A 26,998-nucleotide genomic window follows, 5' to 3' on the forward strand; every position below is an offset into this window, starting at 1 on the left:
CCCTCAGACCTAGTAAGTAGGGCCTCTGCTCCAGGACAGGTCCCTCAGAGAGTCCCTTCATTGAAATTTTCTACGTTCTGCTTCAGTGTCTGGGATTATATGAAGTAGTCAATTCAGGCAGAGTATCCTAAGCTCAAACCTGGTCCTACATGGTCACCAGAAACACTTAACTCAAAATTTTCTGTCTCATTCTGATGGTTGGGACTGGTTGAGACCAGCAATACTGTCTCATCACAATGTCCTTAACCAGGACCAGATTCTATTTGGGCCCCTTTGATAGAAATGCCATCCACAAAAGTTTCTAAGTCCCTTCCAATGACCGGGGCTGCCTAGAATCAGTAATTCCCTGCTGGTACAGAGCCACATGTGCCATGGTTTCTTTGGAGCTCTTTCTAATCCTTTATATTATACTTGGAGTTAACCAAATGCCTTGAGAAGCTCTGGTTGGTTTTGATGTAGCTCCACAGTCCAAGGACCAGACCCAGTTCCAAGAGGGCAGCCTTACAAACGGATTGCTTCCTCTGGACAGTGTATTTCTTTCATTACATCTCATGAAATCTGGTGACCAGAATTGTGCTTACACATTGATTCTGTGTGACTCGCATTCATATCAGACACAGAACAAGTACAGATTTCTGAGAGGTCAGCCCAACTCTGAACCTTGGGCTTGAGCTGCTTGTTTAGGTCCATGTGTCAGCTCTAACCTGTCTACGCCCTGGCTGTGGTGCTCCCTATGGGCTTCATACATGAGAGTGGTGGAGGTGGTGGCAGGCATCCTTTACTCTGTGTGCCCCAGTGCCAGCACACAATGCAGTTACCCTACAGCTTCTAATGGTTCTATATGACATATCAGGCATTGTCCTCAAGTAGCCACATCCATCTCTTCCAAGGATTTCTCACTCATTGTTTTGCAACACAAATGGGACATTCCAATTAACCTCTGATTGTTGTGCATGCTCAGTTGTGTCCAACTCTTTGTGGCCCCATGGAGTCTAGCCTGCCAGGCTCCTCTGTCCATGGAATTTTCCAGGCAAGAATGCTGGAATGGGTGGCCATTTCCTTCTCCAGGGGATCTTCCCAACGCAGGGACCAAACCCATCACTAGGGATGCCCAGTGTCTGACTGGAGTGGTGATATCATGCTCTCCTAGGTCAGGTTTAAGGTGGACCAGGCAAATGACAAACATTCCTTTCCCAGGTAGGATCTCTCTTTTTATCCTAACTATGACCTCCTGCCTAGCAGTTCCTGGTACTGATGAGTATAAAAGAGAGATGTGGTCAGCAGTGAATGAGGTCACATCATAGGAATGCAGTGATTATGGCATGAGGCGTTCAAAGGAACATATGATCGGCATATACAATAAAATTTATGCTATAAAATTCTAAACATTAAATTTAACAGGACCATGAAGGAATTGTCATTCACATTTACCTGCATGCTCTATGAAAGTCTTGCACTTGTGGGTATCAACAACAAAGCACAATCACAACCTTAGAGCACTTGAGGTCCATATTCATAAGTACATGATGGATAATATAGCATCCTGTAATAATAATACAAACAGAGTAATAAATATATGATTTCAGGGAGCTGTAGAGCCAAGAATATTCCTGTTGTTTCAGTAGAAATAAGGAAGATCCATGACACTGTGAGTAACAACAGTATCAATACCTTTTGATTAAGTAGGAAATAAAAAATTTGTTAGGAAGGGCACATTTGACAAGAGCATGAAGAACATTGTTCCTGGATCTGATGCTGCCTGGACACCATGAAGAGTTATCATGTGCTCTGATAAGAAAATAAATATTTAAGTGGCTAAGCTGGTAAAGAATCTGCCTACAATGTGGGAGACCTGGGTTCAATCGCTAGGTTGGAAAAATCCCCTGGAGAAGGGAAAGGCTACCCACTCCAATATTCTGGCCTGGAGAATTCCACGGACTTTCTAGTCCATGGGGTCACAAAGAGTTGTACACAACTGAGTGACTTTCACTTCACATACCCTACGAGAATTCATTTTATTTTCTGTTATCTAATCAAATTATATAGACAGGGCTCCCACACCCCATATCCCTAGAAAATATTTGCCCTGGGTTTTACCTGCCCTAAAGGCAGAAAAAGCAAGAGAGTTCCAGAAAAACATCTATTTCTGCTTTATTGACTATGCCAAAGCCTTTGACTGTGTGGATCACAATCAACTGTGGAAAATTCTTCAAGAGATGGGAATACCAGACCACCTGATCTGCCTCTTGAGAAATTTGTATGCAGGTCAGGAAGCAACAGTTAGAACTGGACATGGAACAACAGACTGGTTCCAAATAGGAAAAGGAGTTCGTCAAGGCTGTATATTGTCACCCTGTTTATTTAACTTATATGCAGAGTACATCATGAGAAACGCTGGGCTGGAAGAAGCACAAGCTGGAATCAAGATTGCCAGAAGAAATATCAATAACCTCAGATATGCCGATGACACCACCCTTATGGCAGAAAGTGAAGAGGAACTCAAAAGCCTGTTGATGAAAGTGAAAGAGGAGAGTGAAAAAGTTGGCTTAAAGCTCAGCATTCAGAAAATGAAGATCATGGCATCCGGTCCCACCACTTCATGGGAAATAGATGGGGAAACAGTGGAAACAGTGTCAGACTTTATCTTTTTGGGCTCCAAAATCACTGCAGATGGTGATTTCAGCCATTAAATTAAAAGACGCTTACTCCTTGGAAGGAAAGTTATGACTAACCTAGATAGAATATTCAAAAGCAGAGACATTACTTTGCCAACAAAGGTCCGTCTAGTCAAGGCTATGGTTTTTCCTGTGGTCATGTATGGATGTGAGAGTTGGACTGTGGAGAAGGTTGAGCACCGAAAAATTGATGCTTTTGAACTGTGGTGTTGGAGAAGACTCTTGAGAGTCCCTTGGACTGCAAGGAGATCCAACCAGTCCATTCTGAAGGAGATCAGCCCTGGGATTTCTTTGGAAGCAATGATGCTAAAGCTGAAACTCCAGTACTTTGGCCACCTCATGCGAAGAGTTGACTCATTGGAAAAGACTCTGATGCTGGGAGGGATTGGGGGCAGGAGGAGAAGGGGACGACAGAGGATGAGATGGCTGGATGGCATCACTGACTCGATGGACGTGAGTCTGGGTGAACTCTGGGAGCTGGTGATGGACAGGGAGGCCTGGCATGCTGCGATTCATGGGGTCACAAAGAGTTGGACACGACTGAGCGACTGAACTGAACTGAAAGGTAGCCCTGTCTGGAGCATCCATTTAGGAATACTACATACCTACAAAGAATGTTCAAACTATCATACAATTGTATTCATTTCACATTCTAACTGGATTATGCTCAAAATTATTCAAACCAGACTTCAGCAGTATGTGAACTGAGAATTTCCAGATGTACAAGCAGGATTTAGAAAAGGCAGAGAAACCAGAGATCAAATTGCCAACATTCACTGGATCATAGAGAAAGCAAGGGAGTTCTAGAAAAACATCTACTTCTGCTTCATTGACTGCCCTAAAGCCTTTGACTATGTTGATCACAACAAACTATGGAAAATTCTTAAAGAGATGGGAATATAAGACCATCTTACCTGTCTCCTGAGAAACCTGTATGCAGGTCAAGAAGCAACATTTAGAACTGGACATGGAACAACTGACTGGTCCAAAACTGGGAAAGAGTAGGACAAGACTGTATATTGTAACACTGTTTATTTAACTTATATGCAGAATATATCATATGAAATACCAGGCTGAATGAATCACAAGCTGGAATCAAGACTCCTGGGAGAATATCAACAACCACAGATATGCAGATGATACTACTATAATGGCAGAAAGCAAAGAGGAGCTAAAGAGCCTCTTGATAAGGGTGAAAGAGGAGAGTGAAAAAGCTGGCTTGAAACTCAACATTCAAAAAACTAAGATCATGGCATCTGGTCCTATCACTTCATGGCAAACAGAATGGGGAACAATGGAAACAGTGACAGACTGTATTTTCTTGGGCTTCAAAACCACTGTAGATGGTGACTGTAGCCATGAAATTAAAGACACTTGGTCCTTTGAAGGAAAACTATTACAAACCTAGACAGTGTATTAAAAAAGCAGAGGCATCGGGTTGCTGACAAAGGTCCATACTGTCAAAGCTGTGGCTTTTCCAGTAGTCATGTACAGATGGGATGTGAGAGTTTGCCCATAAAGAAGACTAAGCACAATTGATGCTTTTGAATTGTTGTGCTAGAGAAGACTCGAGAGTCCCTCAGACTGCAAGGAGATTAAACCAGTTAATCCTAAAAGAAATCAATTTGAATTTTCATTGGAAGGATTGATATTTAGGCTGAAGCTTCAATACTTTGGCTACCTGATGCAAAGAGTTGACTCACTGGAAGAAACCCTGATGTTGGGAAAGATTGAAGGCAAAGAGAGAAGGGGGCAGCAGAGGATGAGATGGTTGGATGGCATCACCGACTGAATGGACATGAATTTGAGCAAAGTCTGGGAGATAGTGGAGGACAGAGGAGCCTGGCATGCTACAGTACATGGGATCACAAAGACTTGGACATTACTTAACAACAACAACAAAATAGCTACAGTTTCTTGAGTAATACTAATGCTCTGTGTATCCTAACTTTCAGATCACAAAAAGATTTGATAGGGTAACCTGCCTTCTATTCTTTGCCTCAGGATATCACCCTTGGATAGAATGATCAGCTATTTTAACTCTTTTCATTTTGAAAAGAAGAAACTTTAAAAAAAATTGCCTGTATTTGAATTCTGTCTCCACTCTGTACTGACTGCATGACCTCACATAGCTATTTAGCAACTGTATGCTTCAGTTTAATTGTTACGTGTAAAGTTCATTTTACAAGTATTTATTGAACAACTGTCATATACTATATAATCTTCTAGACTTCCCAGGTGGCACTAGGGGTAAGGAACTACCTGGCAATGCAGGAGACTTAAGAGATGTGGTTTCAATCCCTGGGTTGGGAAGATCCCCTGGAGAAGGAAATGGCAACCCACTCCAGTATTCTTGCCTGGAGAATTCCATGGACAGAGGAGCTTGGTGGTTAGAGTCCATAGGGACACAGAGAGTAGAACAAGACTTAGCACCCATGCAATATCACCTAGGTGGCTGAGATACATCAGTGACCAAAAAAAGTCCTGTCCTCATAAATGTTCTTAGGAACTCCCTTCCACCATCATAGCTTATTTTCCTATTTACTTTGAAAGACTTTTCATCTTAAAAAAACTTTCTGTCTTAAAATAAAATTGTCTTAGATGGAAGGTACAGTTAAATTATATCAGCCAAAAACCTAACTTAGTAAACATTTAATCGGAGCTCAATTGGCAACTGAAAACACAAAAATGAAACACTGGTTAAATAGTGTTGGACTGGAGCTGTGTACGGGTGAGCTGGCTCAAAAAAAAAAGTTTTGATGTACAGGATTTGCTGATTTCTGTGGTATAAATATTCTCCATTATCAGTAGCTTTCAACCAGCTTGTAAAATCCTTGAATTTTTAATAATCATCTGAACATCAGGTACAAGTTGGCTTGAGCACACCACTGGGCTGGTGGAGAGTGGGCAGAAGGATCAAAGGCAAGCAAACAGAAGCAGAGCTGTCAGTAAGACAGAGGCAAGGTCAAGGAGACTTTGCCCCATGCAAAAACACACACAGGATAGATTCTGGGCTTCTCTATCGCTTCACACTCCATACATGGATGAGTTTTATACTTAAAATAATAGTACTCAGTGTTATTTTAAAAACAGTAATTACTAAAAAGTTTCAGTTGACCTCAGCCCTAACAAGAGCAGTAGTTAACCCAGCCACTAAAACAATTGTATGCCACTTTATAAGAAGTACTATTCATTCAACTTTAAAAAGGCAATGGCACCCCACTCCAGTACTCTTGCTTGGAAAATCCCATGGACGGAGGAGCCTGTTAGGCTGCAATCCATGGGGTCGCTAAGAGTCGGACATGACCGAGCAACTTCACTTTCACTTTTCACTTTCCTGCATTGGAGAAGGAAATGGCAGCCCACTCCAGTGTTCTTGCCTGGAGAATCCCAGGGACGGGGGAACCTGGTGGGCTGCCATCTATGGGGTTGCACAGAGTCGGACACGACTGAAGTGACTTAGCATAACATAATCCTGATATATTCAGCATTAGTGAGAGTATGTATGATGTATTTTGACAATTTTGGATATCATCTTCTTATACATATACAGAGAAATGCACATACATAACTGATATCATTTACCAAGTGCTGGGAGCCATCATAAGAATAAGAGCTAGGTACTTTATTTATGCTGCTGACGTTTTTCAACCACTTAGAAGATAGTGTGGTACACAGTAGGTGCTCAACAGATATTTGTGAAATAAATGAATGTTTTAGAGGTAATAAGTAAACTGAGGCACAGAGAGGTTAAATAATTATTCAAAGTCCTGGAGCCAGTATGGAGTAGACCTGGAATTCAAACATGAGTAGTCTTTTAAAGGGGTTGTTCACAAAACTAAAGACTGGCAAGAGGAAGAGAAACAAGAATGTGAACTGTCAGGAAATTAGATGGTATACAGAATGAGCGGCAGACCTGGAACTACACAGTGTGGAAGAGACAAAACTCAGTTAGAACTGTTTTGACCTAGTGAAATATGAGCTACTTTGAAAATATTCCTGAGTACCTCAGGTTAGAAGAGAGGTAAGAAGAAATCTCTGCTTTTGAATATGCTATCTAGGTTGGTCATAACTTTCCTTCCAAGGAGTAAGGGTCTTTTAATTTCATGGCTGCAATCACCATCTGTAGTGATTTTGGAGCCCCAAAAAATAAAGTCTGACACTGTTTCCACTGTTTCTCCATCTATTTCTTTGCCAACAAAGGTCCGTCTAGTCAAGGCTATGGTTTTTCCTGTGGTCATGTATGGATGTGAGAGTTGGACTGTGAAGAAAGCTGAGCACCAAAAAATTGATGCTTTTGAACTGTGGTGTTGGAGAAGACTCTTGAGAGTCCCTTGGACTGCAAGGAGATCCAACCAGTCCATTCTGAAGGAGATCAGCCCTGGGATTTCTTTGGAAGCAATGATGCTAAAGCTGAAACTCCAGTACTTTGGCCACCTCATGCGAAGAGTTGACTCATTGGAAAAGACTCTGATGCTGGGAGGGATTGGGGGCAGGAGGAGAAGGGGACGACAGAGGATGAGATGGCTGGATGGCATCACTGACTCGATGGACGTGAGTCTGGGTGAACTCTGGGAGTTGGTGATGGACAGGGAGGCCTGGTGTGCTGCGATTCACGGGGTCACAAAGAGTCAGACACGACTGAGCAACTGAACTGAACTGAACTGAAGAAGAAATCTAAAATAATAGATCCTCAAGAAGGCAGAATTTCAGTTCAGCAATGCAGGTAGGACATATAGGAAACAAATGACCCACTTCTTCCTGTTTCATTCATGGTGAGTATTCAAGTAGAGGCTTTATGAAGTGATAAATTAAGATTACAGCCATTGGGATTTTCCTAGTTCAAATATTTCTTGTTCTTGGAAACTGCTGCTGCTAAGTCACTTCAGTCATGTCCGACTCTGTGCGACCCCATAGACAGCAGCCCACCAGGCTCCGCTGTCCTTGGATTCTCCAGGCAAGAATGCTGGAGTGGGCTGCCATTTCCTTCCCCAATGCATGAAAGTGAAAGTGAAGTCACTCCGTCGTGTCTGACTCTTCGCAACCCCATGGACTGCAGACTACCAGGCTCCTCTGTCCATGGGAGTTTCCAGGCAAGAGTACTGGAGTGGGGTGCCATTGCCTTCTCCGGTTCTTGGAAACTAAGCACATTCAAGCTAGAATTTGTTGAAAAAGAATTGGTTTGGGAACACATTAACACTTTTAGACCTGTCACTTGATTTCTGTTTCTTACTTGCTTCAAACAAATGCAAACTCATTGTCTCTTTGAACTGAGAAATGGGAACTCAATGAATACATTTTAAAGTATCTTTGCATCTAAGTCACAGGTTGGATTAAATAGATGAGGATATTTAGTTATATGTGCCTGTTTTTACACTTTTCTTTTTTAATCAAAATGAAGATTGAAGAAACTAGACCAAGACAAAAACCCAAGGAAAAATGTTTGCCAATCAACCACGCCTCTAAAGTCTCCAAAACAAAACATCACATATTCAAGAACATCTAAAACTTTATCCTAGCTAATTTTTCAGGAAGTGCACGAATTCAATAAGAAATGTTTTTAATCAGTAATTTATTCATTAATATGTCTCCAAGGTATGGAAATTAGAAAGTTTCTTACAAAGATCAAGGGGTGATATCTCACAATAGATCAGTGCTTACATATGAGTTTCCTATTTCTCTATTGATGCCCAGGAAGAATTCATTAAGTACCAACTTCAAATGTAGCTGCTATGCATAAAGTTACTGGAAATGATTCATTACCCTCCCCAGCATTAGCTTTGTAGAACTTGCCGTGTGATAAATATTAAGAATATTATATAGAGAAATCTGAAGTGCTTTATGACATCAGAATCTATAGCGGTAATTTGTTATTGCTTTTTGGATGTGCTTTCGGTACCATTAGAGCCAGGACATATGCACCCTTACACAAATTAGACAAAAAAGTTTCCTGTGGGGCCAACCAACTAAAAACATAATTCTTCCCTCTTTCTTCCTCCCAGGGTCATGACTTGGCAAAAAGAGCCTGACGTACATTCTTATGCCTCAGGCCGGCACCCTTATGAGGACATGATCTGAACAGGTGTTGGTGGAAGTCTGAGTCAACTTTTAACCACAGACTATTTCTGACTCTGAAAAAATATATTTAAGATAAAAGCTGAAAGAAAAACATCCTTTTGCAACACATTAACTATTCTCTACTACCACTACTCCACCCCACCCCAGCCCCCAGCACCAAACAAATGGGGTCATCCCAGAAGCAGACAATTTTCAGCTAATTATTTATTACATTACATTCTCAAAACCTAGCAATTCTCACAATTGGTTAAAAATCTAAAATAGGCCAGATGCAAATCACTCTTGCTCAAGACTATGTTTTCCTTTTAATCCCCAGGGCAGGCTTGCTGCACTGGAGTTCAGGTATTCCAAACTTACCCCATGGCTTTACCACCGACCTATTATTGCTTTTCAAACCTCAGTTTGGGGTCTTTTCTTGACCTTGGTTACTACAGATCTTCAAGATACTGTTTTGATAACACCTTCCATACCTTAACCTTCCTTCATACTCTTGATAATTAACTATCTAATCTTTCAACTATTATTCATTAAGCATCTATCGTATGTTTGGTTTGGGCTTCCCTGATGGCTCATACAGCAAAGAATCTTCCTGCAATGCAGAAGATCTGGGTTTGATTGATCCCTGGGTCAGGAAGATCTCTTGAAGAAGGGAATGGCTACCCACTCCAATATTCTTGCCTGGAGAATTCCATGGACAGAGGAGCCTGGCACACTACAGTCCATGGGGTTGTAAAGAGTCAGACAATTGTTGGAAATACATATCCTATCAAGCAGGGTATTCCTGAAAGCAAATACATGAAAACAGTCTTATAAAAGCAAAAAACGAAGTAACTAGTCTTTTAGATCATGTATTGGAGATTCAAAGAGAATTAGGTCATCTGCTAAAGTGACAGAACTGAGAATTCAGGTTCTCCCAACTTGAGCCTGCAATAGTGCAACTCTACATTTGATTAATTCATAAGTTAAATGATTCATTTATTATTTCAGAAAGGATGTTTATGAATAGAACTATTTTTAGTCACTGTGGCAAGAAAACCATAAGATGAAGATGTAGACTGTGAACTCAGTTTACAAATTAAACAAAAAAGCAAAGTGAGAGAGAAAGAAAAATATAGGAAATGAAGGAAAAAATGTGTCTTGACTAGTATAAAAAGAATAGTTTAGATTAAATTCCATGAATTTCCTACACTTTTACCTACATTTTCCAACATTCACTATTTACAAGGGTTTCTAATTGACAGATATGAAAGTTCATGTTGAGCAGCTAAATTTGCACATATATTATACTTCTTATTTTGACATTGTTAAAGTATGTTCTTCTTATGTACCATGGAGACATATGAACACTTTGTACAGTTTATAATTTTAAAAATAAATCCTTTTTAAAATAATAAAATGGATCAAGATATCTCTCCATTATTTAATTCTTACAAAATATATGTTAACTTGAGTTCCCACTTTAGCTGATGGCCTTTATCTTTTTATCTGGTCAATCAAGCCAGGACTAGAAAGGTTATGCCCGATCATCTCTTCCTGGCATCTCCAGGACCGACCTGCTGCTGCTGCTAAGTCGCTTCAGTCATGTCCTACTCTGTGCAACCCCATAGACGGCAGCCCACCAGGCTCCCCCGTCCCTGGGATTCTCCAGGCAAGAATGCTGGAGTGGGTTGCCATTTCCTTCTCCAATGCATGAAAGTGAAAAGTGAAAGTGAAGTCACTCAGTCGTGTCCGACTCTTTGCGACCCCATGGACTGTAGCCTACCAGGCTCCTCTGTCCGTGGGATTTTTCAGGCAAGAGTACTGGAGTGGGGTGCCACTGCCTTCTCTGGCAGGAGCCATCAGTTAAATCACTAAATTAAGTGGAATCCTCTTTTGAAACAACTCTCTCCCTCTTCAAGTACCACAGGATTTATGTAATTTTCACTTAGACTATGGCAATTGCCTCCAAAAATACGTTTCTGCCTCTGGCCTTGACCCATTCCTGTTCCTCCACAATATTGCTATAAAAGTGATTTTATACAAAAATCTCCGGGGCTTAAATCCCTTTATTGGTTTGAATTTCCTAGAGAAAATGGTTAAACATTGTGTACGCATTTCTCCTGACTTTACTTCTGCCTGCTTTTTTCAATTGAATCTCCCCTATTGTCACTTTGAACTCTTAATTTCCAGCCAAACAAAACTACTTGAATATCTTCTAAATATTTCATCTTTCAGAACATATGCCTTTTCACATCTCTTTGGTTAGAATAGCCTTCACTTTTTTCATCTGCCAAAAATCCATTTTTCTTCACTCTAGCTTGAATAATGTCATTATTAGCAGTATCCTTAAAATAAACACCACTTTGTTATTGCCCTGTTTTCCTTCCCTGCCAACATAGGAGATTTGGAAGAAATCTGATGTGTTCATCTTGTTATTCCCATATTTCAGTGTAATGTCTGACAGAGCACTCAAAAAATGTTGATTGAATTCAACACTCTAATACAGAGTGTTTCTAAGAATGACTGGATTTTGTTTAGAGTTTGGGCATTTAGAAAACTGTATCAGAGACAAAAAAGAATGATGCTGTTCTGGATTGTCTGTTGACAATCTGATACAACTGCTACTTTCTTCATTCAAGTGTGGGAAATTTATTTTACAGAATCCCCTTCTCTGTGTGATTTCATGCTGATGTTTGGTAATGAGAGGATCTCACAAATTATTTGGAAGGTGAAATTGAGGTAGAAGCCATTATTCCTGGAGGCCATGGGAGTCAAACATGATGACCTCATTCAATGCAGTGCTTCTTCAAGTATTTTCATGAGTTCCCAATTGGAGGTTTCATGGACAGAACTCAAATATTGTTCAAGATTTTTCACTCACGCTAGTGCTTCAGAATAAAGGGATTAATGAGAGTTCCTCTATCCTCTAGCTGCAGCTCTGCAGACAATTCTCTAGCAGCTACCCACAGATTCATATAAATTTCAATTCTCATATTAAACCATTGTACTTGTAGTGGCTCTGAGCAAACACCGACTTACACAGCTTTTGGTACTAAAAGTGGATCCAGGGGAATAGAATCTTAAAGATGAGACTCTAAAATTAGTTCTATAACATGATTAGATTTAAAAGCACTAATAACCTCATTGTCAATGGTAAATACCACTCTTTGTGACCCCATGGATTGTAGCCTGCCAGGCTCCTCTGTCCATGGAATTCTCCAAGCAAGAATATCACAGTGGATTGCCATTCCCTTCTCCAGGGAATCTTTCTGAACCAGGAATCGAACTTGCATCTTCTGCATTGCAGATAGATTCTTTACTGTCTGAGCCACCAGGGAAGCTCGGTAAATATGATACATACCACAACATATGGTTGTAAAATAGTTTCTTAAATTATCCCCTGGGGTCAACTGGAGTCAGGAGATAATAACTTTGAGTGACCATATGAAAATGAAAGTGAAAGTGTGAGTCACTCAGTTGTGTCTAACTGTTTGCAACCCCATGGACTATAGTCCACCAGGTTCCTCTGCCCATGGGATTTCCCAGACAAGAATACTGGAGTAGGTTGCCTTTTCCTTCTTCAGGGCTCAGGGTTGAATCTGGGTCTCCTGGATTGCAGGCAGATTCTTTACCATCTGAACCACTAGGGAGCCTCCAAAAAATATCATGATAACATGGACTATAAGGACAGGTTAGGGGCAGAGGAGAAGGCTGGCTATTTTAACAGCACTGGAAAAATTGGGAAAAAAAGTAAACGATGTCAAGGCTTTAAATTTCCATCTCAAGTCCCAAGTAAGGAACCAGAAACATCAATGGCTACCGTGAAAGATTGCCTATTGCTTTTAATTGAAGGTTTGCAAATTTTGAAAACCAAATCCAAAATCTAATGCTGCCAGTGACTAAATTAAAATGTGGGTCAAATTCATAACTTCTTGGGATTTCTTACAGTATGTCTATGACATTGATTGGGAAGGACTGGAACCCTGAAGATTGAGATAGAGATATCTGGATAGATTCCAATGAAGCAAAGAAACCTGAACCCCCAAATTCCACCTAGTAGGAACCTCCTTTGCCTAAATAGATTCATTTTTCTCTTGCTAAAAATCCTGTAGCCTTGTGGGAGAAATGCTGATTCTCACAACTCATCCCATCACCTCTCACTGATACTAAACCTTTAACAAGGATTCAAACCTTGGGGAAAAAACAACAACAAAAGTCTTACTCTGGAAGCAATACACACACCAAGAACGTTAACAAGTTTGACAGTTTACATCAGTGGAACCTGGGGAAATATCACTGAGGATGTAAGGATGTTACAACAGAGAGGAAGAAACACACTGATTCAGCTGGGTTTATTTATATGAATCACTGACAAGTGATTTTGGATTCAGTGTGCTACCTTGAACAGTTAGGAATAACTCTAGCAGCTTGTTTAATTGACTACAACTATGTCCCTGTGGTGGCCAAAATGAACTGAAGGTAGTATCCAAAGGCTTATGGAGATAGAAATGGAATTTCTAGGTTCCACTGCTCACACTCACCCCTTTCTCCAAGTTTTTCAGAAATACAGTATTTAGGGGGAACAAGCAACCCTGAAAGTGTCTTTAATGGCTATTCTGTGCAAATCAGGAATACAGAGAGGCTATTAGTGGAAGACACTCCCAGAAAACAATGAAGATGGCGGGATTATGACATGGCAAGGAGCCACAGAATACATTTAGCTGCTACTGGAACTTAATTAACAGAGTCAAGGTAGGCAAAGTTACTATAAGGGGTAGCAAGGACATGTAGACATGTAGAAAGCCCTGTTTGTGGCTAAATAATTATATTCCTAGGACTAACAGAGATGAACAGCCTACTACACCAAATCTACTTGATATGCATAAGTACAAACCTTTGGGACCAGTGAGTAGAGGCCTGAATTGCATTTCTACAATAGTCGTGGACCTTACTTTCCAAACTTCAATGGTTTGCAGATTCAGACCTCTTTACATGGTAAGGAGGCTTGATTCCCTTAAGGAAAAATATAGCCACACTGCCAAAAATGTATATTATAAATTATTCATTTAGATTTTTCCAGAAGAACCTGTAGGGTATTTGTGCTTTGGGTAAGAAGTAACCAAATATCTTAAGAGATTTCTGGACACTAGGTTTGAGCTAACACAAATTCCTGGGGACACAAAATAGCACAGTGTCTACTTTTCAGAAAGAGGACTTGAGAGAGAGAGGTGATTAACTCTGTTTAATCACCTGCAGAGGGGTTCTCAAGATACTGTATGGTCATGTTTCTTATACTAAAGTGTAGAGCTGGAATAGATATACTCATCAACATGGGTGTCCACTTAATGCTGATATGACTTTATCAGTGCTGAGCGTCCAACCTGCCAACAGTAGAGAGAAACCATGAGCCCTTGGTATCTTAGCTTTGCCTAGTAAGGATTCTAGGGCAGATGGCTATATGACAACAGGTTAATTATATTCTCTCATGAAAGGGGCAGTGATCTGTTCTTGCTAGATTAAACACTAAAGCTGGATTTGAATTTGTCTTCCTTGCTCAAAAGTTTTCTGCTGGCTTAGATTTAAGTTTCCAATAAAATAATGACTCTGCAAGGAGATAGAATAATGGCTTCATTAAACTAAAAGTTGAGAATGCCACCTAGTCACTTTAAGTTCCTTACACTATGGAATGAACAGCCCAAAACATGGTAACTTGAGTGACTGGTTCAGCTGGATCGCTAGTACACAATGGTGGCAGAAAGAAGTATGCCCAATGAGACAGGCCGACTTCCAAGATGGCCCCAAGGATCTCCAGCATTTGATATTTATGCCCTTGTGTAATCCACTCCTTTTGAGTGTGGAATGAACGTAATGACATGCTTCTAACAAAAAGGATACGGCAATGAGTTTTAGTTTCTTACGGAATATGTTGCTATTTCATTATTAGGTTACAAAATATTACAACTTGTGTCTTAGACTGTACCGTCTTTCCAGCTTGCATAGTTTGAGGAAGCAAGCTTCCATGTTTGCTTGGTAAGGAAGTGACAGAAGCCTCTGGGCAATAGTCAGTAAGGAAATGAGCTGCCCACCCCACTCCCCACCCACCCAAGTCCAATAGCCCATGATAAATTCAATCTTGACAATAACCAGAGTCGTCTGGATATGGATCCTTTGCCAGTCAGGCCTTGAGATAACTATATTCCAGTCAACAGCTTTATTATAACCTGTGATGGATCCTCAAGCAAAGCATTCAGCTAAGCCACGCCCAGATTCCTAATCTATATAATTTATAAGATAATAAAGATGTGTTGTTTAAAATTGCTAGACTTTGTGGTAATCTGTTGTGCAGGAACAGATAATCTATACTCCCATGATTCAGGAGTTTTCCTAGGGCACCTCTTCATAATCTTGTGACAAAACTGAATGGAAAACTACAACATAAGCATGATGACTAATAGCATAGAATGTCTCTGGAGTAAAAAGTCTGGGTCACCAAGCAGGCAAAGAACCACAAACAATTGAGGTACTTGCTGAGAACAAAGGGATATGACATGAGGAGTAAAACAGGGAGATAAAATACCAATTTATGCCTATGTGACCACAATGCAGAAATAAGGGATATTACAGTGATACATATTTTCTTTTATCTATAGACATTCGATGCACACATATTTGCATTATATATATGTAGAAAACATTATATATAACATAGTTGTAATATAACATACAGTATGATATAATTGGGCTTCCCAGGTGGTTCAGTGGTAAAGAATCCACCTGCTGATGCAGGAGATGCAGGAGACATGATTTCTATCCCTGGGTTAGGAAGATCCCCTGGAGGAGGAAATGAATGGCAACCCATTCCAGTATTCTTTCCTGGGAAATCCCACGGACAGAGGAGCCTGGTGGGCTACAGTCTATGGGGTCACAAAGAGTCAGCCACAACTTAGTGATTAAACCACACCATGATATAATTATTAGTCAGAGCCATGATGTGGATTGTATGAGTGCCAAGTTGACAAAAGAGTAGACTGTGCTGGATTGTACCATGCCATTTTGGTTAGCTTGGAACAATGACAAATCAAGTTGGTAAGTGAAAGAACTTGTGTTAACACATGAAAAGATGCTCAACATCACTCATTATCAGAGAAATGCAAATCAAAACCACTATGAGGTATCATTTCACACCAGTCAGAATGGCTGTGATCCAAAAGCCTACAAATAATAAATGCTGGAGAGGGTGTGGAGAAAAGGGAACCCTCTTACACTGTTGGTGGGAATGCAAACTAGTACAGCCACTATGGAGAACAGTGTGGAGATTCCTTAAAAAACTGGAAATAGAACTGCCTTATGATCCAGCAATCCCACTGCTGGGCATACACACTGAGGAAACCAGAAGGGAAAGAGACACGTGTACCCCAATGTTCATCGCAGCACTGTTTATAATAGCCAGGACATAGAAGCAACCTAGATGTCCATCAGCAGATGAATGGATAAGAAAGCAGTGGTACATATATACAATGGAGTATTACTCAGCCATTAAAAAGAATACATTTGAATCAGTTCTAATGAGGTGGATGAAACTGGAGCCTATTATACAGAGTGAAGTAAGCCAGAAAGAAAAACACCAATACAGTATACTAACGCATATATATGGAATTTAGAAAGATGGTAACAATAACCCTGTGTACTAGATAGCAAAAGAGACACTGATGTATAGAACAATCTTATGGACTCTGTGGGAGAGGGAGAGGGTGGGAAGATTTGGGAGAATGGCATTGAAACATGTAAAATATCATGTAAGAAACGAGTTGCCAGTCCAGGTTCGATGCACGATACTGGATGCTTGGGGCTAGTGCACTGGGACGACCCAGAAGGATGGTATGGGGAGGAAGGAGGGAGGACGGTTCAGGATGGGGAACACATGTATACCTGTGGCGGATTCATTTTGATATTTGGCAAAACTAATACAATTATGTAAAGGTTAAAAATAAAATAAAATAAAAAAGAAAAATTAAAAAAAAAAGATAAAACAGAAGTGAAATAAACAACATTTTTCTAGGGAGATCATGAGGGAACTGACAGCATCTCTGAAAATGGCTAGTAACTTTCTCTGATCTTCCACACACAGCCTCATGGACCATCATTCCCTCAGCTACTCACAAAGCTAGGAAACAGTTAATTCCTATATTAAATCCCTGTTCCTTTAATAGTTGTGACTGTTATTCTCAGCAAATTGAGACTGATACACTCAGTAAAACCTGAATAGTAGTATAAACGTGTTTTTAAAGTTTAGAATTTGTGTATTTGATTTTTTTAAGTTTACTATTTTAATATAAACTTGAAAGTAGTGAAGAAATACAAAGATAAAGAAAAAATTCACCATCAGCTCCATGTTCCTTCTCTCATCCCATCTTTCTATCATGAGCCAACCTATATCTTGTCTATTTTTCCATATATCTCAACTTGCTTATTTAAACTTATCAAACATCTTCATGCATATAAACAGACATTTAAAAAATTCCCTTTGCTCAGTTGCTTATTTTGTCATTAAATCACACTATAAAAAGAATCTGCAAATCTGGCAAAATCTTTGTGTAGATCTAATGATGTCTGGCTTTTTGTTGTTTTCTAAAATTAGAATTATAGTAAACAATTTTCTACATTCTGCTTTTCTTATTCATAAATACTTCATGGCAATCCTTCCAACTCAACAAGCGTAGCTGTCATGCATTTAAATTAGTGCAAAATATCCCATAGTTTGGCTGTTTCATTATTATTTAAGTATTTTCTAGCACCAAGCATTCACATTGTTAACAGTCATATGCCATCAATATCCATGTGAATATACTTTAATTTGCTTTTATTTGTATAAGATAGAGATGAAATATTGAATTGTCTAGGGCTTAAGGTTTGTGAACCTTAATGATTGCTGCCAGGTTGTTAAAAAGTGTGCAGCAATTCATATTTCTATTAACCCAAAATGTATGAGTGCCTGAGTTTTTATATTAATTTTTAAGTTTTGCTGCTATTGTTTGCATTGCCACAACTATTAATTTAGTAATTTTTCACAAGTTTACTGGCCATTTGGTTAGCTTTTTGTGAACTGGGTTTGTTCCTATTTGCTTGTCTATCTTTATCTTGTCTATTGATAAGCCTTCTTTGTATTGTATAGAAGTGTCCACTTTAGCTGTAATGCAGTTCGCAAATAGGTATTTCCAAAATCTGTGTCTTCTTCAAAATGATTTTATCTATGCTTTTTGCTAAAGTTTTTTATTTTTCCTTTGCTTTGTTGGAGTGTAATTGCTCTAGAATATTGTGTTAGCTTCTGCGGTACCATAAAGTGAATCAGCTATATGTACATATATATCCCCTCCCTCTTGCACTTCCTCCCCCTCCATCCCCCTATTCCATCTAGGTCATCACAGAGCACCGAGCTGAGCTGAGCTGCCTATACCATACCCCAGGCTCCTGCTAGCTATCTATTTTACACATGGTAGTATATTTATGTCAAATCGAATTTCCCAATTCATCCTCTCTTTCCCCCTCTCTTTCCCCCTCTGTGTCCACATGTCCCTTCTCTATGTCTGCATCTCTCTATTCCTTCCCTAGAACAAAAGTTTCTTTTTTCAGTCATATAGCTTCCAGTTTTAGCTCTCACACACAAACAGCTTGAAAGGCATCAGTCCCATCCTTGTAACAAGGAAAAGCCATACAAACTGAAGATTGACAGTTTTCTTGAATCCATCAGAGAACTGGAGTTGCAGATAAACCATCATCCCTCAAATGTGGAGAGACAGGTGCCTCAAGGAAGAAAGAAAACTGAAACCTGCTTCTTGGAGCAGAAGTTGCTAGAGCAATAAAGTGGTAGGAACATTTAAATGTAATTTTGATGACTTACTGGAGGCTGATTATGAACAAGTGGAGAATGCAAAACTCCAGGGGCAATCACGCTTTTGGGGCTGCTTTTCCCAGAATTCTATCAAGTCCTTATGCTAAGGATTCCAGGACATCCCTACGAGCTCTGACAGAGGGAAAGAGTAGCCATTGCAAAATCAGCCCAGAGCCTTCTTTATAACAAATGCCTACACTCTTGAGCAAAGTACGTAAAAAGCCCTGCTAGGGAAAGGGAATTCCTCCCACCCAGGTCCCTCCAGCCCTCCAGTCTTACCTAATTAGGCAACCAGGGATACATAGCAAACAGGGGCCACCAATTCAGAAATAAGGGGGCAGGGAGAAAAAAAAAAAACGAAAAACCTGTATTATTGGAGAAACACTTATAACAGTCCTGAAATACAAGTCCACTGAAGGACTGACATTTAATTGGAAGATTGTAGAACACTCATCTTCCCTCATACCTTAGCACTATGCCAATAGGGTTCTGGTATAATAACCCTGGATTATATCTGAAAGAGCTACAACACATAAACTGTCTAAGAAGCAGCACTTAGGAAAATCTTAAGCCAAAAGGAAAGATAAAAACAAGGATGCTAGTGAAATCTAAAGCCTCTGAAACCTGTAACTCCTATTTTAGCCCAACTCCTAGCTATTAAAATATATCAATAATTGATTAATAATATTTTTATTATTTAGTATGTTAATCCATGGGTTCTTGTACTAAAGGTCTATTTATCTCATTTCCTGTTACCCTCTACAACAGGCCCAGCTTTCAATAACAAATTACAAGGCACGCCAAAAGCCAAGAAGAAATATAGTCTGAAGAGCCAAAGTAAGCATCATAACCAGACTCAGATGTAATACAGATGTTAGAATTATTAGAAAATTTAAAAACATTATTAATATTTTAAGGGTTCTAATGGAATAAGGAATCTTATTTGCAAAAGCAAATAAGTAATATAAGCAGAGACATTTCTGGAATTTATTGGTATAAACATGTTATGTGTATCCAACACTAAGAGTGACATTTTGAATTATGTTGACAGATTTCCTGTTATTGAACCACTCTTGCATTGCTGAGTTTTCTTTGATAATATTTTTTACAACTTATTAATCATATGTTTTACCTATTATTTTCACTGGGGTATTGCATATATTATCTTTTATATTAAAGTTATATAGCCTTCATAAAGTAATTGAGATTTATCATCTGTTTGACACAGTTTAAGTAACATGGATTTATATTTAAAATTTAAATACAAATTGGATGTGACTCCACCTGTCTTGTTATTTCATTTTAATGGTAATCTTTAATCATTATAGTCTCTTTTACGTTCATCAATCTTTCTCTGGCGGGTTATGTTTAATCATCTCCTTTAGTTTTTAATATTTCTCACCATAGAATTGAACAGTTTTGGGGTTTTTTGTTTTTACAATCTATTAATCTTCAATATTTGTGAGTTCTCATTATTTATCAAGTATATTTTTACTCTCTTGCTTTTTAAAGATTCTTCCTTTGGTTTGGCATTTAACACTCTGAATTTTCTTCCTAAAAATCTAATTTGGGATTTAGTTTTAGTTTTTTATTGTACTATCATTTTTTATTTGTTTATATTTTACTAACTTTAGTTTTAAAATTAATCCTTCATCCTGTTTATGCTTATTTTACTATGCAATTTCTAATTGCTAGAGAGAAATAATATTTTTAGTCTAATGAAGGCATGTAAACTTATTAGTTTTCTTTTGATTATAGATTTTTCCTTGTGTCCTATAGTTTGTGGTGAAATTTTTTCCTCTATATTCCCTTTTCACTCAAAGTAGTTTTACTTCTTTATATTTTCTTTTAATTATTCATGGAAATATGCAAATATGTATCACTTCATCATATATATAAGTATATAAACTTTGCATCTTAATGATGTATTATATATTATATGAACTGAAACTGTTAGTTGCTCAGTTCTAACTCTTTGCAACCCCATGAGCTGTAACATGCCAGGCTCCTGTGTCCATGGTATTTCCCAGGCAAGAATACTGGAATGGGTTGCTGTTTCCTTCTCCAGGGGATCTTCCCGACCCTGGGTCAAACCTGGGTCTCCTGAATTGCAGGCAGATTCTTTACCATCTGAGCCACCTGGAATCTATATTATAAACAGATATGTTATTTCATTCAATTATTCCATACTTTAACTAATTTTTATGTTGAACGTGAACGTGAAGTCGCTCAGTCCTGTCCGACTCTGCGACCGCGTGGACTGTAGCCTACCAGGCTCCTCTGTCCATGGGATTTTCCAGGCAATAGTACTGGAGTGGATTGCCATTTCATTTCCAAATATAAAAGGAATATGTTAAACTCTCTCATCATAATTTGGCAACATGGACTTTCATTCAAATTAATTTTATTTTCTATATCAGCTCTAATATTTAGACATACAGGATTCTGTTTGCTACATCATCTTCATGAAATATAGTTTTTACTGTTCCAGATTAGGCAATCTTGGGTTTCCCAGGTGGCTTAGTGGTAAAGAATCAGCCTGCAATGCAGGAGATACAGGTTTGACCCCTCTGTTGGGAAGATCCCCTGGAGAAGAAACTGGCTACCCTCTCATTTTCTTGCTTGAGAAATCTCATAGACAGAGGAGCCTGGTGGGCTACAGTGTTACATGGGGTCACAAAGAGTCAGACATGACTTAGCGACTGAGTACATAAGTACCTCTGTCCTCTTCATATTGTTTAGTGTTGTTAATTTAAATCCCACACTGTCTAGTATTAATATTGCAATGACCACTTACTTGCATTTGCAGTTGCCTGGGAGTCTTTTTGCCCATTTTCTTTTTTGCAGTGTGCTTTTGTCATTTCTTGTGAGTGTATATTTCTGGGTTTTGCCTTCTAATCCAAACTGAATCTCTGGCTTATGGGGATTTAAAGCCATTCACATTTAATATATCTTATATTCTTGGTTGCATTTCCTCCATTGTAATTTATGTTGACTATCATCCTTCATGGCTTTCTGTTTTATTGATCTATATTTTACCTGGTATGATCAAGCTGGTATGATTCATCCCCTTTAGAAATCTTCTTTGATAATTTAAAAATTCTTCACTTTTTCTACAAAGAAAATAGATTCCTAAGTCCATGCACACTGTTGCAAATGGCAGATTTACATTCTGTTAATGGCTGAATAATAGTCCATTTGCATGTATATATCACAACTTCTTTATCCATTCATCCATTCGTGAACACTTAGGTTGTTTACATAGCCTTGCTGCTGCTGTCGCTTCAGTCATGTCCGACTCTGTGTGACCCCATAGACGGCAGCCCACCAGGCTCCCCCGTCCCTGGGACTCTCCAGGCAAGAACACTGGAGTGGGTTGCCATTTCCTTCTCCAATGCATAAAAGTGAAAAGTGAAAGTGAAGTCGCTCAGTCGTGTCCGACTTTTAGCGACCCCATGGAGTGCAGCCCACCAGGCTTCTCCATCCATGGGATTCTCCAGGCAAGAGTACTGGAGTGGGGTGCCATTGCCTTCTCCCTTAGTAACTGTAAATAATACTGCCATTAACATTAGGGTGCATGTATCTTTTGGAATTAGTGTTTTCATTTCCTTTGGCTATATACCCAGGAGTAGAATTGCTGGATTATATGGTAATTATATTTTTAGGTTTTTTTTTTTTTTTTTTTTTGAGAAACTCCTTAATGTTTTCCATAGTGGCTGTACCAATTGACATTCCCACCAACAGTATATGTGAGTTTTTAAATGGAATACTATCTATAAAAGTGTTGAATTACTATGCTGTACCTGAAACTAATATAAATAGATCAACTATACTTCAATTTTTAAAAAATTAGCAGAAAAAAAAACTCAAGCAAAAACAAAGCAATTGATTCCTAAAATACAGAATTTGGTACTTATTTTCAAGTATCATATAAAACTAAGGCACTCATCATTTCTCCTCCACAATGTGCATTTTCCTGTGCCCAAAAGATAAAACTCCTAAGATATCTTTACTTTTTCCATTCTAAAATTGCCCTCAAAAAGGCTTTTTACTTCATCATTATCTCTCTCACCTCAGTTTATAGATTTTACCAAAATTTTCTAGTCCTTTTATCCTAGATTATTTGTAGATTTTTCATTTGCCACATCATCATTTAATACTGCTGCTTCTGCTAAGTCACTTCAGTCGTGTCCAACTCTGTGTGACCCCACAGACGGAAGCCCACCAGGCTCCCCCATCCCTGGGCTTCTCCAGGCAAGAACACTGGAATGGGTTGCCATTGACTTCTCCATTGTGTGAAAGTGAAAAGTGAAAGGGAAGTCACTCAGTTGTGTCCGACTCTTAGAGACCCCATGGACTGCAGCCTACCAGGCCCCGCTGTCCATGGGGTTTTCCAGGCAAGAGTACTGGAGTGAGGTGCCATCGCCTTCTCCTGGGAGAGAAGGTCCATTGCTCATTACTGCTTCTTCTTGGTCATCCCCTCTCTTGACGCCTCCTTTGAGATTTGTTACTTGGTTAAATTTTCCTTTCATTTGTTTCTTTTGTTGTTGTTTTTGAAGTGCAGTTGCTTTACAATGTTGCCTTAGTTTCAGGAGTTCAGGGAAGTGATTCAAATAGGTCAGAATCTTTACCCATGTATTTTCGTCACTTAAAGTATGTAGTTAATATAATTTTTGAATACTGTATATTAACAAGTATCTTTCTTTCTCCTTAATAAGTGTCTGCTACCTTAACTAAAAAAATGGATTCTCATGTTCAGACCTTCTCATGCAATAGTCTTAGTAGTCACTATTCCATAGTCTTCTAAAACTTCTAGTGTACAAATCAGAAATTTGATTCTCTTTGTAAGTAACCTATTATTTACATATGGAGGCCAGAAGAAGTCCTATTCAGCATCCAATTCTATTGCTCAGCTTCTGTTACTTTAAAGTTGGGACTAGTATATCTTCTTTCATCTTTCAGCTATCTACAAATAAAAGCTGCTCTCCCATCTGTACTGTTTCTTCCCTTTATGCTCAAATGTCAAAAAAAAAAAAAAAATGTGGGACAACAAGTTGAAGTAGAAAGTTGTTCCCTATCTACTCTAAAATTATATTGTTATAATATCATGAAAAATTAGCATAGGTAAAAATGGTGAATCTTTACTCTTTACAGGAAAACTCTAGGCCCTAATTTGCTTATACTTACACAAGACAGATGTTATCACCTACAAAAAGCCATGCCATCATCACTGTAAAATACCAGATTGGCCAAAATGTTCATTCAGTGTTTTCTGTAATATGTTATGGGAAATTCCGAATGAACTTCTTGACCAACCCAATAACGTGGGGGAGAAGTATTTTTTAATAATCACAATTCTGAGTCATTCACTGAACTCATTCATTATATATATCCCAAGAGTACTGTGTAATTTTCAAATTCCTTTTCGGCCACTCAGAGAATTGTCACTGTGCAGCCAATAGTTGCTTTCAAATCCCATCTGTCTTTTCATTTGGCTTTATGCCATAACAGGGAGTTGCCCAATTGTTGCACTGCGAAGTGTTAGACTATGAAGCATTCATATAAATATAATCCAGGGCTTGTGCCTCAGGCATTTACCAAATATAGTAGTCAAGCAACTTTATTTGTTTAGTTCAGGCATTTATATGTATCATTGAGTGTTTAGAGAACAGAGATATAAGTTCAAAAAATATTTCTATGACTTGCAAACATAAAATTATTTTTCTAAGATTTTTCTAAAACATCTAAAGATATGACTTATTATATGCACTTGAAGTTATTATGTGAGTATAAGTTTTCATTTACACATGCATTTTCTGTGAGGTAGGAATGTGACATTATTTTTTCATACGTTGAGCTACTTTTCTCGACATTTCTTAACAATTCATTTCTCCCCAGTGATCTGCAATAATTACATCATATCTTGCATTTCTATATATGTATAGATTTATTTTGATATTCTTTGTTCTGTTCTATTTGGTCAATGTGTCTTGATTTACAAAGCTTCATAAAAAGTCTTAATTTCTGGTAAAGCAAGCTTTTTTCTCTCAGAATTGTCATTTTTGGTCATACTCTTCCATATACATTTTAAAAATCAGACATTATATGTTTCAAGAAAACCACTAGCAACACTTTTATTGTCAACACACTGAATATATAAATTATTGTGGTGGGAATTAACAATAGTATTTTATTATCAAAGCTATGCAATTAAATTGGTTCTTAACAGCCCTGAAGTGGGTGAATGTTGGTAAAATAATAGACAATCTTTAAAATTTATTAAGACTTGCTTTTATGGACTGGTCTTTCCTCATTGTAGGAAATGAGTTCTATAACTATTCATTAGATACAGCTCATTCCTGTGCTATTTAAATTTTCTATATTTTGCTAATATTTTTCTGATTGTTCTATCAATTCCTGAGTGAAATACATTAAAAGTTCTTATTATCTTGATGCATCTATTTTTTCCTTGTAATCCTGTCACTTTTTACTCATCATATATATATTAGTAGTTTCATATATTCTTGATGAACTCATTATTATTCTGCTCTCTCTTCTTTATAAATAATAATGCTCTTTAAAAAACTTGTCGAAATGCATTTCCTTAAAATTTATGCAGATATAATAGCATTCTTATGCTATTATAAGATTAGTTTTTTCCTGGTATATCTTGGTATATCTCTACACTTCCATCTCCCTGTGGCCTAAGATTTTCTTTCTTTTTTTTTGGTAAAGATCCTAAAACTAGATTTTGTTTTGTACCTTTTCAGCAATCTCTCTTATTTAAGTACTGTAATTTGTTTATATTTATTGATTCTACTTATCTACATCATTATGGATATGTTTGCTTTTTCTAATCTTATTTTTTTCTATTTCCTTTTCCACATTTAGATTGATAAAGTTTCGGGCCCTGGAAGGGGTCCCCCTTCTTACAACACTATTGCTACTATTAATAAAACATCAATAACAATGACCCCTGCATATAAAAAAAAATAAATAAATAAAGTTTGGTAAACCTATAATTTTCAAATTGTTTGGTAGTTATACCTTCTAACCTAGGGATAAGCAAACTACAGCCCACTGGCCAACTCTGCCCTGCTTATTGTCATAAATAAAGTTTTATTGAAATACAGTCATGCTCATTTCATTTTCTTTAAAAAGGTGAAAAGCAAGTCTTTTTATTCTTGGACAATGTAAAAATTGAAGATTTTTTCCATCAATATGGAAAATACAAAGATAATCTATTTTGTGATAATCACCAGAGTTGTCCACCAGATATTTCTAATTCTACTTCTGTGCACTTACTTTGAGCTGGATGGGACCATGTGACTTGTAGTTCTTGAGCTGTGAACAAAGTGACATGTCACTTCCAGGTGAAGCTTTAAGAACCAGGGTAGAACGTTCAGCTCAGTTCCTCACCCCTGTCTTTGGCTGCTCTCATACCGCAGTGGCAGAGTTAGTTACTACAAAGATCATGTATGCTACAAGGCTTGAAATAGTTAACTGTTTTCACAGAGAAAGTTTGCTGACCTCTGCTCTAATCTGTTATTTTTTGTGGGCATCCTTAAAACTTTAATTTATATACTTAAACTCCAAACTTAATTAACACAGTATTGACCAGAGATATATTACAATAATAGGCATTAGTTTCTGTGAAAATCCCCCAGTTGATAATATGCTAATGCTTTCTTGTTCTTATTAAAACTCCAAAATTGTTATTTGAAATAATCAATGTTTATATGCATATACAAACATATATATAATTTAATAACACTATTTTATTGCCAACAGGATTTTTTTCTGCTTACTAATTTCATACCCCATCTTCATGAATTTCATTCTTTTTTGCATTCACATCTTCCTTTTGGGATCATTTTCTTTTTACTCTACACTGTTACTAATATAGTCCTTCATTTTTATATTTTTAAAGGCCTTAATCTTGCTCTCTTCTGAAATAATTGTTTATAGGTACTCAATATTATTTTAATACTTATTTTTCCTCTCAATGTTTTGAAGAAAATCTTTTATTATTTTCTTGCTCCTATTATTGCTATTGAGAAGTTTCCTACTGGGTTACTGTCATTACTTTGTAGGGGTCTTTTCATTCTTTTTTCTTTTGTCTTCTGCATTTACTGCAAGTAAAAAAATGACCGCTTTTACTTAATTCTATTTGGAATTTACTGTGAATACTCCTATCTCTCATCTATTCTGAAAAGGTCTCAGCTATTATCACTTTGAAAATTGACTGACTCATTTTAAATACTGTACCTAGAAAATACAACAGGAAAAATGAGATAATTAAAAAAAAATTTTTTTTTCTTTAATTTTATTTTATTTTTAAACTTTACAATATTGTATTAGTTTTGCCAAATATCGA

The sequence above is a fragment of the Bos taurus genome, chromosome 4, assembly GCF_002263795.3.
Source record: "Bos taurus isolate L1 Dominette 01449 registration number 42190680 breed Hereford chromosome 4, ARS-UCD2.0, whole genome shotgun sequence".
In the NCBI taxonomy this organism is placed as follows: domain Eukaryota; kingdom Metazoa; phylum Chordata; class Mammalia; order Artiodactyla; family Bovidae; genus Bos; species Bos taurus.